This window comes from Saccopteryx leptura, chromosome 7 (assembly GCF_036850995.1).
Source record: "Saccopteryx leptura isolate mSacLep1 chromosome 7, mSacLep1_pri_phased_curated, whole genome shotgun sequence".
In the NCBI taxonomy this organism is placed as follows: domain Eukaryota; kingdom Metazoa; phylum Chordata; class Mammalia; order Chiroptera; family Emballonuridae; genus Saccopteryx; species Saccopteryx leptura.
The window spans coordinates 4,285,074-4,300,498 of NC_089509.1; the positions used below are offsets into that span (position 1 = coordinate 4,285,074).

A 15,425-nucleotide genomic window follows, 5' to 3' on the forward strand; every position below is an offset into this window, starting at 1 on the left:
GGGAGTTGATGCTTCCTGCTCCTCCCCCTTCTCTCTCTCTCTCTCTCTCTCTCTCTCTCTCTCTCTCTTTCTCTCTCACTGCTCTCTCTCTAAAAATCAATAAATAAAAAAATCGTGTCAACACAATACATAAAATATAAATTTTTTTAAAAAAATTGGAAAACATGGTCCATCTAACTCTGAAGTTTATTGTCATAAGCCCTGCATAGAAATTGATGGCAATTGGCAGAAACTCTCCTGCTTTTGAACAGAGACAGTTGTATCTGGGATGAATCGTGATGGAGGGCAGAATCAATTGAATATTTTATTTATTAATGGCTTAATTTTTGCATAGCACTCAGCTAAATGTTGGCAGTCTGTGAGAGATTCACAGAGAACTAAGGTACTTAGGAACCAATTTCTTTGTTGAAGAAACTTAACATATATATTTTGGTGAAGTGGGGTAGAGAATGAGGTTTGAACGCAAGAAAGTTTCGACACTTACGGGAACAGTGGAAGTCAAGAAGCAAAGTACTCTGTGGGAATTTACAGAACCGTGACGTGAAGTTCTAGAACATTGACGGAGAACTCTGACTTAGCGGGTGCACTAAACATTCTCTGCAGGTGCTCACCTGCAGAGGGAGAGGGCCTGGAAGGAGACTGACTGCAATGGCAGAAAGGCTCACTAGCCATAATATCTACTACGGTGACCACTGGCCAAATATGGCCATGGAGCACTTGAAGTGTAGGGATTATAAATAAAGAATGATGTTTTAAATTTTCTTTAATTTTAAGTTATTTAAATTGAAACTTAAATGAATCATCTCATGGAGCTCTTATAATAGACAATATGGCTGTACAGTTTCAGAAGTGGATAGATGTGAGTGGCGGGCAATATAGTCCCTGATGTATGCCATGCAGAAGCTGAGTTGATGGAACAGAAATCAGCTTACTTGGTGGCTATGTTCCTTCTATGTTTGGTATGTGACTGGTTGGATGACTAAAGCTGAGGAAGGAGTGGGCAAAAGTAGCAAAGTAACCATGAAAAGTCTTTATATTATTACATATCAAAGTGTGGCACATAATGTTGCAGTGCTCACAAACAATGCCCCACACTGGTGCTTCCATGTGAGGAGTGTGCACACTGCATTACAGAAAGAACCCAGACTGATGTGGGCCCCATACAGTGTCTGAACACAGCTCTTCTTGTAGTGAACGTTTGGTTTACCTGGGCATCTGTGTTTAACACTTCTCAGTACCCTTTAAATATTCTGTATATTAAATGCACTGCTCTGGAAGTTTCACTATGGCTCATGGGTTTCCTTTTCAACTAGAATTACATTTTTTCTTAAGTTCCTCTCTCGGGTGCTTAGAGAATATTGATGTGAAAGGTGGTTGGTAATCACAGGAAGCAATTTCTATACTCACAAAGAATAGCACTTCCTGTGCAGGGAAACTACCAGAAACTTGTAAGTAATGGACAGGAATATCCAATTGAGTTACAGTCTGTCATGAAAAATAGTCATTTTCTTTTAGTGTGTATATTCTCTGTAAATCTGCTTCTGATTTTGATGAACACAGGGAATCATGAATAGTGACTAGTAACCATGTATATGCAATTACAGTATTAAAATATTAGAAAATCTTCTAAAAGTTTATAAAATGTTATATCTCATTAATAAGTTAATTTTTCCCTGTTTGCTTATACTAAATTAGACATTTACTTATCAAAACATGTATTTGAAAATTAAGCAGTTTATTCCAGTACATTTTACTAGCACTAATCCTGAACCAATGGGACCAAACGTGGAACTGCTACATCCATGACCAGCACACGTGACTCCCAATCACATGCTTTCTAAGCTCTCACTTCTCCCTTGTATGTATGAAAAGAAACTTCACTGTCTATAAGACACTCACTGCTGGGATTCATCAATCTCTATTTCAAATCCCACATTATAACTAGACTCTACATTGGCTGCCAACAACAACAGCAAAAAAAACCTCCAATTAGTCTCTGTTTTGTAGAAATGCAGTCGTAAGCAAGGCTTTTGGCAATGATATTCTGGAATTGGTGGCTTATTTATTGATTTACATTTATTTTTAATCAAGCAGAATCCCAAGAGCCTTAGGGAAGTCTGGAATAGTCTACAGAGCCACGTGATAATGGTCTCGTTTCTGTTTTAGAAGTCTTAGCCCAATGGAATTGAGGCTGCAGAGGGGAGGTGGGCTAGGAGCCTGGTCCTGCAGTCCAAGTCATAGGTACTGAGACCCCACCCAGGGCACTCTCAGCAGCTGAAGTAGAGGAAGGCAGATGTCAGGAAATAAGTCACTCAGCCTGATGACTTGTTAAAAATAGAGCAGAGTGCAGGGAATTCAGGCAGATAGAATGACGTAGAATTCTAGGAGAAGTTATAGGAATCTGGTTTCCTGAAATAGGTAAATAATACTGTAGTTAATTCAATTGAGGGAAGGTTGTATGGTGTGATTGGAAATGGGCTGTTTATTTTTTTGAGACAAGCAGTTAGCTAGCAAGTCTTGTCTCTTGGGGGGGAGTTAAAAGCAAAGGTGTGAAATATAGAAACTGATGGATGTGTTAAGCAATAATGCACTTCCAAGCTGATGAAAAAGCATTACCCTTCAATAATAGGCCACATCTGAGATTTAATTATTACGGGAGAGATCAGTGGTACCTCACGCAGACAAGGTCAATTATCTTACATCCATTTAAAATGTATTATGAATAATTCATGAGTAAAAGTTAGCTGTGAAACATGTTAAAAAAATGAAAGGTGGGGAAATCACTGAATTCAGTGGTAATGTGTTTTAATAATTGCGGGCAGATAATTCCATGTGAATAATTTTCATAACCAGGATATAAAGAATCACTCATTACCTTGGTCCTCCTACATAAACACATCAACCCTTGCACTCTCTTGTTCTTAAGAAGTGTACTATTACAGTCTTAGGACCATCATTAGCACCAGCCCAGTAACAACTTATCAAGCATTTACTCTTTTCCTAATCTACATTAACTTCTAAGGACCTAATGATGAGCAAGGCAAGGGAACTGTTCTTAGGGAGCTCATAGTTTAATGGAAGAAAAAAGTCAATAAATAAAGTAAACAGAATGATCATTGTTAGCTTGCAGGTATTCCTACAGACCTGGCCTTGGGATCAGATTCTGGAGAAAAGATTAGGTCAAGCAAGTTTGAAGAATGAGTGGGTATTAGCTAAACTAGGAGGAGCACAGAGGATGCACGTGGCTTGGGAGTGAAGTTGGGTCATCAGCAAAGGCTCTCCAATGGAAAACAACACTGTGTATGTATGTGCACATGTGTGTATATATGTGTGCAAGTGCATATGCATGTGTGTCCATGTGTATGTGTGTGTGTGCATATGTGTGTGTGCATTGTGCATGTGTGTGTGTGTGTGTATGAGTGTGTGTGGTTTTGTGTGACTTGGGGAGGGCAGAGGGACCAAAGGTAGTTGATTCTCTTTAGATTGGAGTATAGGTCAATAGGCATTTCGGTCTCAATGTACGATCTCCATGAACACTACACCAGAAACTTGCATAAGAAATGAAATTAACATTATTATTTATTTCTCTTCCATTTTGCATGCTTGTTCCCATTATTATAGGACAATGAATCTTCCCCTTTGGCAGGAGGAGAGAAAGAAAGTGTAAGGGAGGCCAACAGGGGCTGTGTTATTCTGTCTTCTCACACTCCCTCCTTTGCTGCTCCTTTGTCTTTATTCATTGGAGGCACTTTCTGTAATGAATGAATCTACATTACTTATATAACCTGAAAAGAAACAAAATATGCATTTAAAACACGTTTAAAAATCTTATATTCAGAACCAGTTCAAGTAACAAGACAGTAGCCTAGATCTGTTAAAAATGTAGTTAGCCCCAGGTTCATTATTAGAGGTAAAATAATTTACTTATTGAAGTCCAAGTTAATGCTTTGAATTCCTTCAGAATTAAGCTTGATTCAATGACCTTATATACAAAAAATCATGCTTTTAGTTTGCTGTCTCTTCACCAATTCTGCTTGCCATTGAATCTGAGCCAAAGTCCCCCTTTCTGAGCAGCATGAACAAACAAAAATGTTTACATGTGTGTGTTTTTTTCCCCAGTAGTCATCAATTTTTACCTGTAATACTGATATCCCTGTCTCTTGTTTTGTGCTCTACCAATTTCTGTTCTGTACTGTTGTTTAAAACTCTGATCTCTTTTGCCTACATGGTGAATGCAGGACATCTTTTCATGTCAACCAAGACCTTTGTGATTCTATTCCCAGCTGGACTCTACAGGTCCTTTCCTAACAGTCATCTCTCATTCCCCTGAGCAGCCAAGCTCTTCCGGCTTCCTCACATGTCTACACTGCCCCTTCTGTCTAGGACAACTCAGTGACTGGTCCATTATGTCAACCCTCCTTATTTGTTAAGATTTTATTATGATCTCTTCCTCCAAATCTTCCTTCACCTCTCCAGGAAGAATTGCTCTCAGTGTGGTCCCATGGTTCTTTGGTAATTTTGATTTCCAAACTAGAATGTATTATGTTGCTGAAATTATTTCTTTCAGGCCCTTCTTTCTTACATCCTATGAACTCAAAGAGAGGGCTGTGTCTGTCTCTATCTGCATTTCCTGGCATTTTAGTTCAGGGACTGGTCCTTATTTAAAACTTAATCAATGGTTCAGGGATAAATTATTCTTCCCAAGCATTCAGTGGTTCCCCTTTCTTCAGCTGGACCATAAACTACTGTGGTTTGGCACCTCTGCCAGACCATTAGCTTGTAAGAAATTATGCAATGTATGTGATGAGTACTACATGGCAGGCTCTTTGTAAAAGGTGGCCACTGACAATCCCCTCCGTCCCTGTGTGTGTGTGTGTGTGTGTGTGTGTGTGTGTGTGTGTGTGTGTGTGTATGCGGTGCCCAGAAGGAGAAAGTATCTGTGTCCCTTCCCTGTAAGTCCAGGCTAACTCTGGCCATGATTTGCTTTGGACCTGTAACTTTGTGGAAGTTTTCTGCCCTGGGCTTGAGGTGTCATAGCAGCTTACTATTGGGATCTATCTAACTTTCATGTAAAGAAGTAGGAGCTGAACTGTGGAATGACAGAAGACCACATGAAGGGAGAAAGGAACAGGAGGCCCCAGCTGTCCCAATGGCCCCGGCTGATGCACCAGACATGTGAGTGAAGCTCACATGTTCTATCTCAAGCCAAGAACCCTAGTTAATAAGTCACAGCCATTAACACATGAAGAGAAGAACAACCCAGAAAATTATTAGAAATAATAAACTCATATTTCAACAAACTGTCAGTGTTTATTTTGTAAATGAAGTTGATTATAACACAGACACCCTTACATGTTTCCGTATTGACTACTGCTGCTCTGTACTATCAGGGTAGGGTTAGTGGTTGTGACAGGGATCATATAGCTCTCAAAGTCTAAAATATATATTATCTTGCCCTATACAAGAAAATGTGAGGACCTCTCATTTATTTATTTATTTATTTATTTTTAATTTAATTTTAGGCTTAAAACAAAACATTTATTAAGTAACTCAGTTTCTGAGGGTTAGGAATCAAGAGCAATTTAGCTGAATGGTTCTGGTTTGGGGTCTCCTGGTGTTGCACTTAAATGTCACTTGAACTGTGTCATTTGAAAACTTGATGGGGACTGGAGGGAATCCTCTTTAAAAGCACCATGTTTGGAATAGTTTGCTCATCAGTAATAGATCATGAGATGCTTGTAGTCAGATAGGAGCTGTCCCTGGAGGGCTAAGGTGTAATGAAAAATGTCACAAGTGATATGATTTAGATGTAAGGGTTTGACGTATAAGTACTGGTACAAAAATTGATTCTTTTAAATCAGTACATTTCTTTTGTTTTAGATCTTTTTCTTTTTTCCTTTCTTACTAACATCAGAAAAAGTAATACTAGCACAGATTAAGAAACATTAAGAAAACAAACCACATTCCATAATTATGTGCAGGTAAGGAGATTAAACTTGTTTACGGTGTTATTATCTGAGATTACTAAATAGAACCCAAGAATAAAGTACTCAGAAGCCTGGGAACTTGGCTATCACAGTTGTTGAGGAATGTTCTGACCCTTCTCAGTTTAGCTTCTTCCACTTATCCTCCTCCTGGTGATCTGTTCTTTTGAAATAAGATATGTAATTTTTTTTTCTAAGACACATAAATCTTTTCTCAGAATTCTGAGATTTTTCACATACAAGTTCTACAGTACGAACATACATTTTGGAATTTCATGGTTACAGGTTAAAATCCTGGCTTCACCATTTTCTTACTGCTTGCACCTGGACAACAAACTTAAATCTCTCTGTGTATTTCTTTTCAATGAAGCAAGGGAAAAATGTAAATATATTGGTTACAATAAATACATATTTGTTTTTATAATAAAAATATTTTTTAATATGCTCAGGGATTATCTCATTCATTTAAAAAAAAAATGCCTTGGCGGCCCTGGCCTGTTAGCTCAGCGGTAGAGCATTGGCCCGGTGTGGGGAAGTCCCGGGTTTGATTCCTGACCAGGGCACACAGGACAGGTGCCCATCTGCTTCTCCAGCCTTCCCCTTCTCCTTCCTCTCTGTCTCTCTCTTCCCCTCCCACAACCAAGGCTCCATTGGAGCAAAGTTGGCCCCGGCACTGAGGATGGCTCCATGGCCTCTGCCTCAAGCACTAAAATGACTCCAATGACAGTGGAATAATGCCATAGAGGGGCCAAGCATCACCCCTGGTGGGCATGCCAGGTGGATCCTGGTCTGGCTCATTCGGTAGTCTGTCTGTCTGCCTCCCCCCACCTACTTCTCAATTCAGAAAAAAAATGCCTTGGCTGGGTAACACAGTTTGTTAGAACATTACCCCAGTATACCAAGGTGTCGAGTTTGATCCCTGGTCAGGGCACACACAAGAATCAACCAATGAATGTATAAATAAGTGGAACAACAAATTGATTTTATTCTTCTTCCTCTTTCTCTTCTTCTCCCTAAAATCATATATATATATATATATTAATCCCAGGTATATTGCTGCTTTTCCAGAAGAGTTTAACAATGATACTTATTTGTTGAGAATATCTTGTGTCCAAGACATTGTGCCAAACTCAGACATCACAAAGATAAATATTACAAGTTGTCAGACCTGGGACGTAGGGCTGGCCTATATTTTACTCAATATTTTCTGAGGTAGGACCGTAAACAAATGACATCTACCAAGTGTTGACCATGTGTCTAATCCTAAATGCTTTACATACACCGATTGCTTTCTTTCTGACACTATGGAGTCCAGTGACATGAATCTGCCATGGTGGTCTGTAATACCCACTGAGAATCAAGGTCCTACTGTCACATCACAGGCTGAGGCAGATCTGTTTCCTATAGAATGAAACCATTTTTCACTTCTAGATATTTTAAAAAATTTGAATCTAATATAGAATTATAAATGGTGTTATAAGGCAAGCAAAATAAAACAAATACAAGAAACAAAACCAAAATGAAACAAATACAAGAAACATATCTATTATGCTTTGTCTCAATGTACTCTAACCCGCTGAAGTTGATAAGAGTCAATGCACCTTGACCTAGTTACTGGACTGAGTTGAAGATACTTGCCCGACCATGAACAAATGGGATTTCTCATAACCAACCATGTGCAGGTTCATGGGCTCATTTCATATGTTGAGTGCTGTTTTTTATTGCCGGATTGACATAACTTCACAGCCTTCCCTTTCCAGCCTTGGAAAAAAGGCTTGCCTTTCTCCTTCACGAATGACTGCTTCTTGACTTAGCAAATAAATAGGTTCAGCATTTTGGTTTTTAAAAAGTATTGTTTTGTTTTATTGTTAAGCTTTAGTAGTTTTTTTTTTTTTTTTTTTTTTTTTTTTTTTTTTTTTTTTTAGTGCTTTGTCGAGGAATTAAGTGAGGAAGTAATTTTGTTCGCAGACATGATTAGATTAAAAGTGACAGGGCTGGAGTTTGGAACCTAAGCTGTCTGGCTCTAGAATGCACACTTAGGTCACCTTACCTATATGGTCAAACATGAGCACCAACTGTATATTTCTATAGTGTAATGCCAAGAACCTAGACATAGTTTGGAATAATCTCATAGCTGCATGCTTTGTTAGAAACATTGGTAAAAACCTAAAATATGAAAAGATATGAATTATTCACTATAATGTATATAAACAACATATAAACACACTTTTTGTGGTGTCCATGGTAAATGTGCAACAACAAAATTTTCAAAAAAGTATGTGTTTTTATTATAAATTTACTTATATAAAGAATGCATAGCATATTATTTATAAAAACTAGTAAAAACATCTAATAATCTTATTGTAAATTGCATGTAGCCATGTGACTGTCACACAATTTCTTTGTGGATTTTTGCCAAGTTCTGCTATTCATAGTCAAACTACAGTTACAATTTTTAAAAGTGCATAGCTCTAACATGAATATCAATTGATCCTTTCATTTATTTTAATAAGTAATATTAGAGTAAAACAATAAAAATAGATGTTGGAACTCCCTTTCATTTTTGATGAGGTGAGTGACTTTTTTGGTGAATAACATAAATAGTTCAAATACTAGTAAACTATTTCCTCAATATTTGTGTTATTTAAGTATAATGACTACAACATGACACACTTTTTTTTTTTTTGTATCTTTCTGAAGCTGGAAACAAGGAGAGACAGTCAGACAGACTCCCGCATGCACCCAACCGGGATCCACCCGGCACGCCCACCAGGGGGCGACGCTCTGCCCACCAGGGGGTGATGCTCTGCCCCTCCCGGGCGTCACTCTGTTGCGACCAGGGCCACTCTAGCGCCTGGGGCAGAGGCCGAGGAGCCATCCCCAGCGTCCAGGCCATCTTTGCTCCAATGGAGCCTCGGCTGCGAGAGGGGAAGAGAGAGACAGAGAGGAAGGAGAGGGGGAGGGGTGGAGAAGCAGATGGGCGCTTCTCCTGTGTGCCCTGGCCAGAAAACAAACTCGGGACTTCTGCACGCCAGGCCGATGATCTACCATTGAGCCAACCGGCCAGGGCCAACATGACACACTTTTAAGTGAGTTTGTATTATTATATTTTCTCCAACACTTTCTGAAGTCTAGACAATCGATGAAACAAGACTAAGCCCTGATTTGTGGTGCTTGTCAGTTTTGTGGTGTGAAAACACTCACCATGCTGATTTCATGCTACCGACATGACGTCACTGGAGCTGTACAAGGAGGAGGTGCTTAGCAGCAGAGCTGTCTGCAGAACTCCAGCCACATGGTTACATAGCTAAAAAATAGATAGTTGTGAAATGCCATAAAATAGTTGAGAAATAAGTATGAACATTCATTTGTTTTTAATAATATGCTTTATTAATTATAAGCTTATATAATTTTATTTGCACTAAGGGTTATGTTTTACAACCAGCTCACAAAATTCCTGCATATTTACCAATCTATTCCCTTCATCCAGTTACAAGCTGACAGTAGATCACACAGGGGTATACCTGAAGAATTTGGATGCAGGAAAAATGTAATCTTAATTTTGAGTTAGACTTTAAAATATGCATTTAAACTATCAGATATTTTAAAATCATCTAAAAAAGACCAAATATCACCCACACCCACACCAAGTAGGATATGAAGTATATCTAGAGAAAACATATATCAGTCACAGGGAGCTGGACTTACAAATGGGGCCTCAAATATTTAATACTCTTAAAAATGCTATATGGCCCTGGCCAAGTGGCTCAGTGGATAAAGTGTCTGTCAGGCACACCGAGGTCACAGGTTTGATCTCGGTCAGAACACATATGAGAAGCAAACAGCAAATGCACAACTAAACAGAACAGCTAAGTGGAACAACATGTTGATGATTTTCTCTGTTTCTTTCTCTCTCTCTTTCTTAAATCAATGAAACATAATTTTTAAAAGAATGTTATATATATGTATATATAACACACATATGCATATATGTGTTTGTAAATGTATACATATAGGCATATGTATATATAGTTTTCCATTATAGTAAATCTGAACTATTTTATAACCTTGATAAATATAATTAGAGAATTTTAAAAAAGTTTTAAAAGTATTTATTGATTTGAGAGAGGGGACCCATTTCTTCACATTCTTGCCAACACTTTTTAGTACTTATCTTTTTTATTTCAGCCATATTCATAACTGTGAACTAGTAACACACTGTAATTTTGATTTGCATTTTTTAATATCTAATAATGTTGAACAACTTTTAATGGCAAAGAACTTGTTATATTTTAACTGGATTTTTTTTGTAATGTTGAGTCATAAGAATTCTTTATTTCAGTTACTAGACTCCTGTTAGATAAATGATTTGAAAATATTTTCTTCCATTCCATGTGTTGTCAATCCAATCACTACAATGAATTGTATGATTAAACTCAGCATTTTATTGAAAAATTTCAAATATATATAATAAATAGAGTGAACACTCCTATACTTATAACCATGTACAGTAATATTTTGCATTTTTCTTTTGCTTTATTTTATATCTCTAACCTGCTGGTGTTATTTTTCATCTTTCTTCACCTTTCTGGACATGTTTAGTGCAACTCTTTTTCTCATTCTTAAACATTAATACTTCTTTTTATCAACACCCAATAAGGGAAAATTAACAAGAAAAACAAATTGGCCCTGGCTGGTTGGCTCAGTGGTAGAGCACTGGCCCCACATATGGATGTCCCATGTTCGATTCTCAGTCAGGGCACACAGGAGAAGTGACCATCTGCTTCTCTACCCCTCTCCCTCTTGCTGCTCTCTTTCTCTCTCTCTCTCTTCCCCTCCTGCAGCCATGGCTTGGTTGGAACAAGTTGGTGCCAAGTGTTGAGGATGGCTGCATGGCCTCCCCCTCAAGTGCTAAGAAGAGCTCAGTTGCTGAGCAATGGAGCAACCTCCCAGATGGGCAGAGCATCATTCCCTAGTGGGCTTGCTGGGTAGATCTTGGTCCAGACATATGTGGGAGTCTGTCTCTCTGCCTTCCCTTCTCTCACTGAATAGAAAAAAAAAAATAACAAATTGTTCTGTGCAAAATGGGGACATTTATGTTGAAGATCTGATTTTAAGTTGTTATAAGAAATACATTTAAGATGAGCAGTTATGTCCTGCAGAGAATTTGGAATTCAGAATGATGATGTGTGTATGTATGTGAAACCTTGCAATTCCCCCTCTTTTGGCAGTGAGGGGTTTCTCAGGTTAAAAGAGAGAAAGAGAGCCCTTTACTGCCACGCTCAACTTTGTGTTACTCCAACAGCTAAAATAATCCCTTTAGGATGTGGAGGGGTTTTTTTGAGGTCTTGTGAGTGGGAAGTTATCTCCTCTAGTGCCTTATTTTATGTCCCTGAATTAATAGTGCCAATTCCATGCTGCTGAGTTTACCTGCTTTATTTGCTCTAAAGAGAAAGTTCAGCAGAATTTTGGAAGAGGCTGGGGAATTGCATGTCAGGCAACGTCTGCCCTATATCAATTTTGCACAGCACTGGGGAAAGAGAATTGAAATGGAATTTTTGGGTGATGCAAAAGCAGATGTTAGGAAGATGCAACTGAATTTAAGACGATTAGCAAAGAAATGAGATTCAGCATTACAGGGAGTCAAGGGCACAAAGGATTGATCTGTTCCTTTGCCGCATTCTCTTGCCTAAATTTTGTTATTCACTTCAGGACCTATAAAAAAACCCTATTTTACTACCAATCTGAATTTTTGAACATTTACATCTGATGTGCTTATTTTGACATGCAAACATGAACAGATGTTTAGATTACAGCAGTAAATGCCCCAGCTGTTTCTACGTCAGAGAAAGCATCTATGTATTGTATTTAAAAGTTAAACAAGGCTTTAAAACCTCTTTACTCTCCATCAGAGTAATTATTGTTTTTTTTCTTTGCTTCTTTCTTTCCTTTCATTTTTCTTTCCATCCAAAAAATAATAATAATTCATTTTTCTTGGAACAGTGTCTTCTATTTCTGGGTGTGTCATGGAAGAACAGTACTTGATGTCATCAGCCACTTAAGTGAATGCCACATTCTTTTGTGCAGAGAATAAAATCAAATTTAAAAAAATTTCCTAGATTTGGGGTTGAGTTTTTAAGGTTCTTTCCACAGCTGTAAAGGGCTGGATTTATCCCTGCAGGCCAATGTCTATGAATTTTGATGGTTGGCACCTTTAAATAATAGAATTGCTTATCAAACTTTTTTCTTTTTCTGATTGTGGTACACAAACTAGAGGTGCAAAGATTATTCCTATTGAATTCCTCTAGTTCCATATTCTTTATTAAGATAATAACACAAAGGATTTCCCTTTCCACCCACAATGCACTTGAGAGAACTTTATTCTCGGGGACGAGTTGGTGGTCGCTTCAGAGCTAGTTCACTGCTTGCAAATGCAAGAATACCACCAGGGGGTGATCTAAAATGTAAATCGACATTGAAAGATTATTCATGTCCAAATAAAGGATTTTTATTTATTTTTTAAATTTTCTCAAAGCACTAAGCCATCTTAAAAAATAGTGTACTTGGACATAAAGTGTAAAACCCATTATATTATTATCCCAGTAATGCCTGGAGATATATCTATTCTCTAAAGCCTGTCCATTGGAAGAATCCACTGAAAATTGTACAGTCCTTAATTGTGTTTATACAAAATATTTTTATATTGTAAATGTTACAAATTAATAATTCAAGGGACCACTCATATGTTTAATGTTTTATCAAATCATTTTAAATGTTTGTCTGAGTGTAAATATGTCAGAGAAAAAATGTCATGAGGAAAAAAATAACAAAACATTTATAGTTATCTTCCAGTTAAAATGTTCTTTGCACTGTCCTACAAGTACGTGGCTGCCTCCCTCCCCAGCTCTGTCCCAGCTCCCACTTTCCCTCTTCACCTAGCCTTGCTTCCTAGTTAAACTGGAATGCACGTCAGTCCTCCAGCTCTCAATGGATTGACCTTCTTCTGCACAGAGCTGCTTTGTACATTCCCTCGCCTTCTTCAGTTGGACCCAAGCACCACTGTGCCATATACTGAATATTTGTAATGACCCCCAAATTCGCGTTGAAGTCCTAATGTGATGGTGTAAGGAGAACAGGATTTTTTGGAGGTGATTAGGTCATGGGAGTAGGGCCTTTATGAATGGGAAGAAACATAAGAGATAGGGTCTTTCTCTAGGACCTGAAAATATAGCCAGACACCAGATCTCTGGCCCTTTGTTGTTAAACTTTCCAACCTCCATAACTTTGAGAAATAGATGTCTGTCAGATTCCCTTGGGGAAGGAAGGGAGAAGGGTCAAAGGTTCTTTCTGAATCTTGTTTTCTAATAAACAATTTAAAATCAATATCCCCAAAGAGCAGTGTCATGGTGGCAAAATTTGGTCCCTTCAGCTGCTACCACACTTTGTTCATGAAAGTGATGAATTCTCACACCATTGCTTAGTGACCATTAACTATAGGTGCCAATTGTCGAGTTCTCTAAGCCTGAATGGCTCAACAGTTGACAATTGTGGTGGGTCAGTAATTATTGATATAATACTTCTCTTTCACTTTTTCTTTACTGACTAAAAGGAAGTTTCAGAGATGGGTTATGTCTGTTCTGCACCCCAGGAAGTAAGCTCAGCTTGTGGCACCCTTCTTCCTCGCACTTGCTCACCATGTGGTGTGTTCTGTTCTAGAGCACAGTCTTTCCTGGGCACAAGTGTGAAGTGGTCATTGCTGGCATCACTTTTATCTGATGTTTCTTCTACTCTGGGGCTTTTGTAAAACAGTAACAAGTTTTATTGAGGAATACCTCACTCTGAGATGTAAGTAAATAGAGCAGCATAAAGAAGCCTTGGCGGCAACTTCATGGTGTGTGTGTGTGTGTTTATTTTAATAGAGATCACACATGAAAATGTCTACAAAAACTCACCAGGGGCCCTGGCCGGTTGGCTCAGTGGTAGAGCATTGGCCTGGCATGCAGAAGCCCTGGGTTCAATTCCCAGCCAGGGCACACAGGAGAAGCGCCCATCTGCTTCTCCACCCCTCCCCCTCTCCTTCCTCTCTGTCTCTCTCTCTTCCCCTCCCGCAGCCGAGGATCCATTGGAGCAGAGATGGCCCGGGCGCTGGGGATGGCTCCTTGGCCTCTGCCCCAGGTGCTAGAGTGGCTCTGGTTGCAACAGAGCGACGCCACGGAGGGGCAGAGCATCGCCCCCTGGTGGGCAGAGCGTCGCCCCTGGTGGGCGTGCCAGGTGGATCCGGGTCGGGCACATGCAGGAGTCTGTCTGACTGTCTCTCCCGGTTTCCAGCTTCAGAAAAATACGAAAAAAAAATTTTCTTTTAAATAAAAAAATTAAAAAAAAACAACTCACCAGTAACATAAACAAAAACATTATTTCTAGACCCATTTATGTAAACAATAATATTTTGGAAAAGTTCTGTCAAATTACAATTTCATTAAGTTAAAAACATGACTTGCATAAAAATACAAAATAGGCACAATGAAAGTTTACAGTCGTACCTCACCATATCACGGTTTACTTTTAGCAGTCTCATTATATCGCAGATTTTTAAATTGTACATATCTAATTTTGTATCCCAGATTTTTTGCTATATTGTGGGATTTTGCAGTATATAGGCATTTTTATATATTTATTAGTTTAATTATTTTTACTGTAAAATAAGCATTTTCAAAGCTAAAAATCAAAAAGGTTTATAAGAGTGTGTGGTGGGCTTTTAAAGGTTTAAAATATATATAAATAATAAAATAAATATCAGGTCACTACTTCACGAATTTTTGCCTATTGAGGGACATTCTGGAACCTAACCGCCACTTGTTTTTAAGTCGTTCATGAGGGAACTGGCAGTTTTGGTTCACAGAACACTCGAGGGACACAAACTTACAGTTGGTCAGGAATGCATCAGGAAGGAAGTTTTCTTTGTTATAGACAAACTGGTGAACATTGAAAGGGCAATAAAACCATAAATTTTGGCATTGGAAATCATTTTTATCTCTATTTGATATAAATCTACAAGTTAACATGTGTTGTGGTCCTAATCAATAATAAAGAGTAAGCCAGACAAAGATAAATCCCTTAAAGAAATAATTAATCCCATAGATAATTACATAATCTTTCAGAGAATTAAATTAAGTATTGGATGAGCCTGTTAAACAATGCTTCAATGTGACCTTGGAAGAGTTCCAATCATCCTTTTGTCTTACTTCCAAGTTGCTCATTACTTTCCTTAACAAAGGAATATGCTGCCTTTTGTTTTTCTTACACCACACAACGGCCCTGTTTTCTTTGGGTTCCCAATAGTCATAGATGTAAAATTGAACTAAGTAGTTACTGTCCTTTTCATTCTTCTGTATATTTACACACACAAAAAAAAAGTGGACCTAGGTACAACTCTTTTTTTCC

General features: G+C 38.3%; 1 protein-coding gene across 3 annotated transcripts in view; it reads left to right on the forward strand.

Moving 5' to 3' along the window:
• Nucleotides 1-15,425, forward strand: part of CNTNAP5 (contactin associated protein family member 5) — an 855,485-nt gene that overhangs the window by 642,604 nt on the left and 197,456 nt on the right. The gene's annotated exons all lie outside the window — the stretch shown is intronic.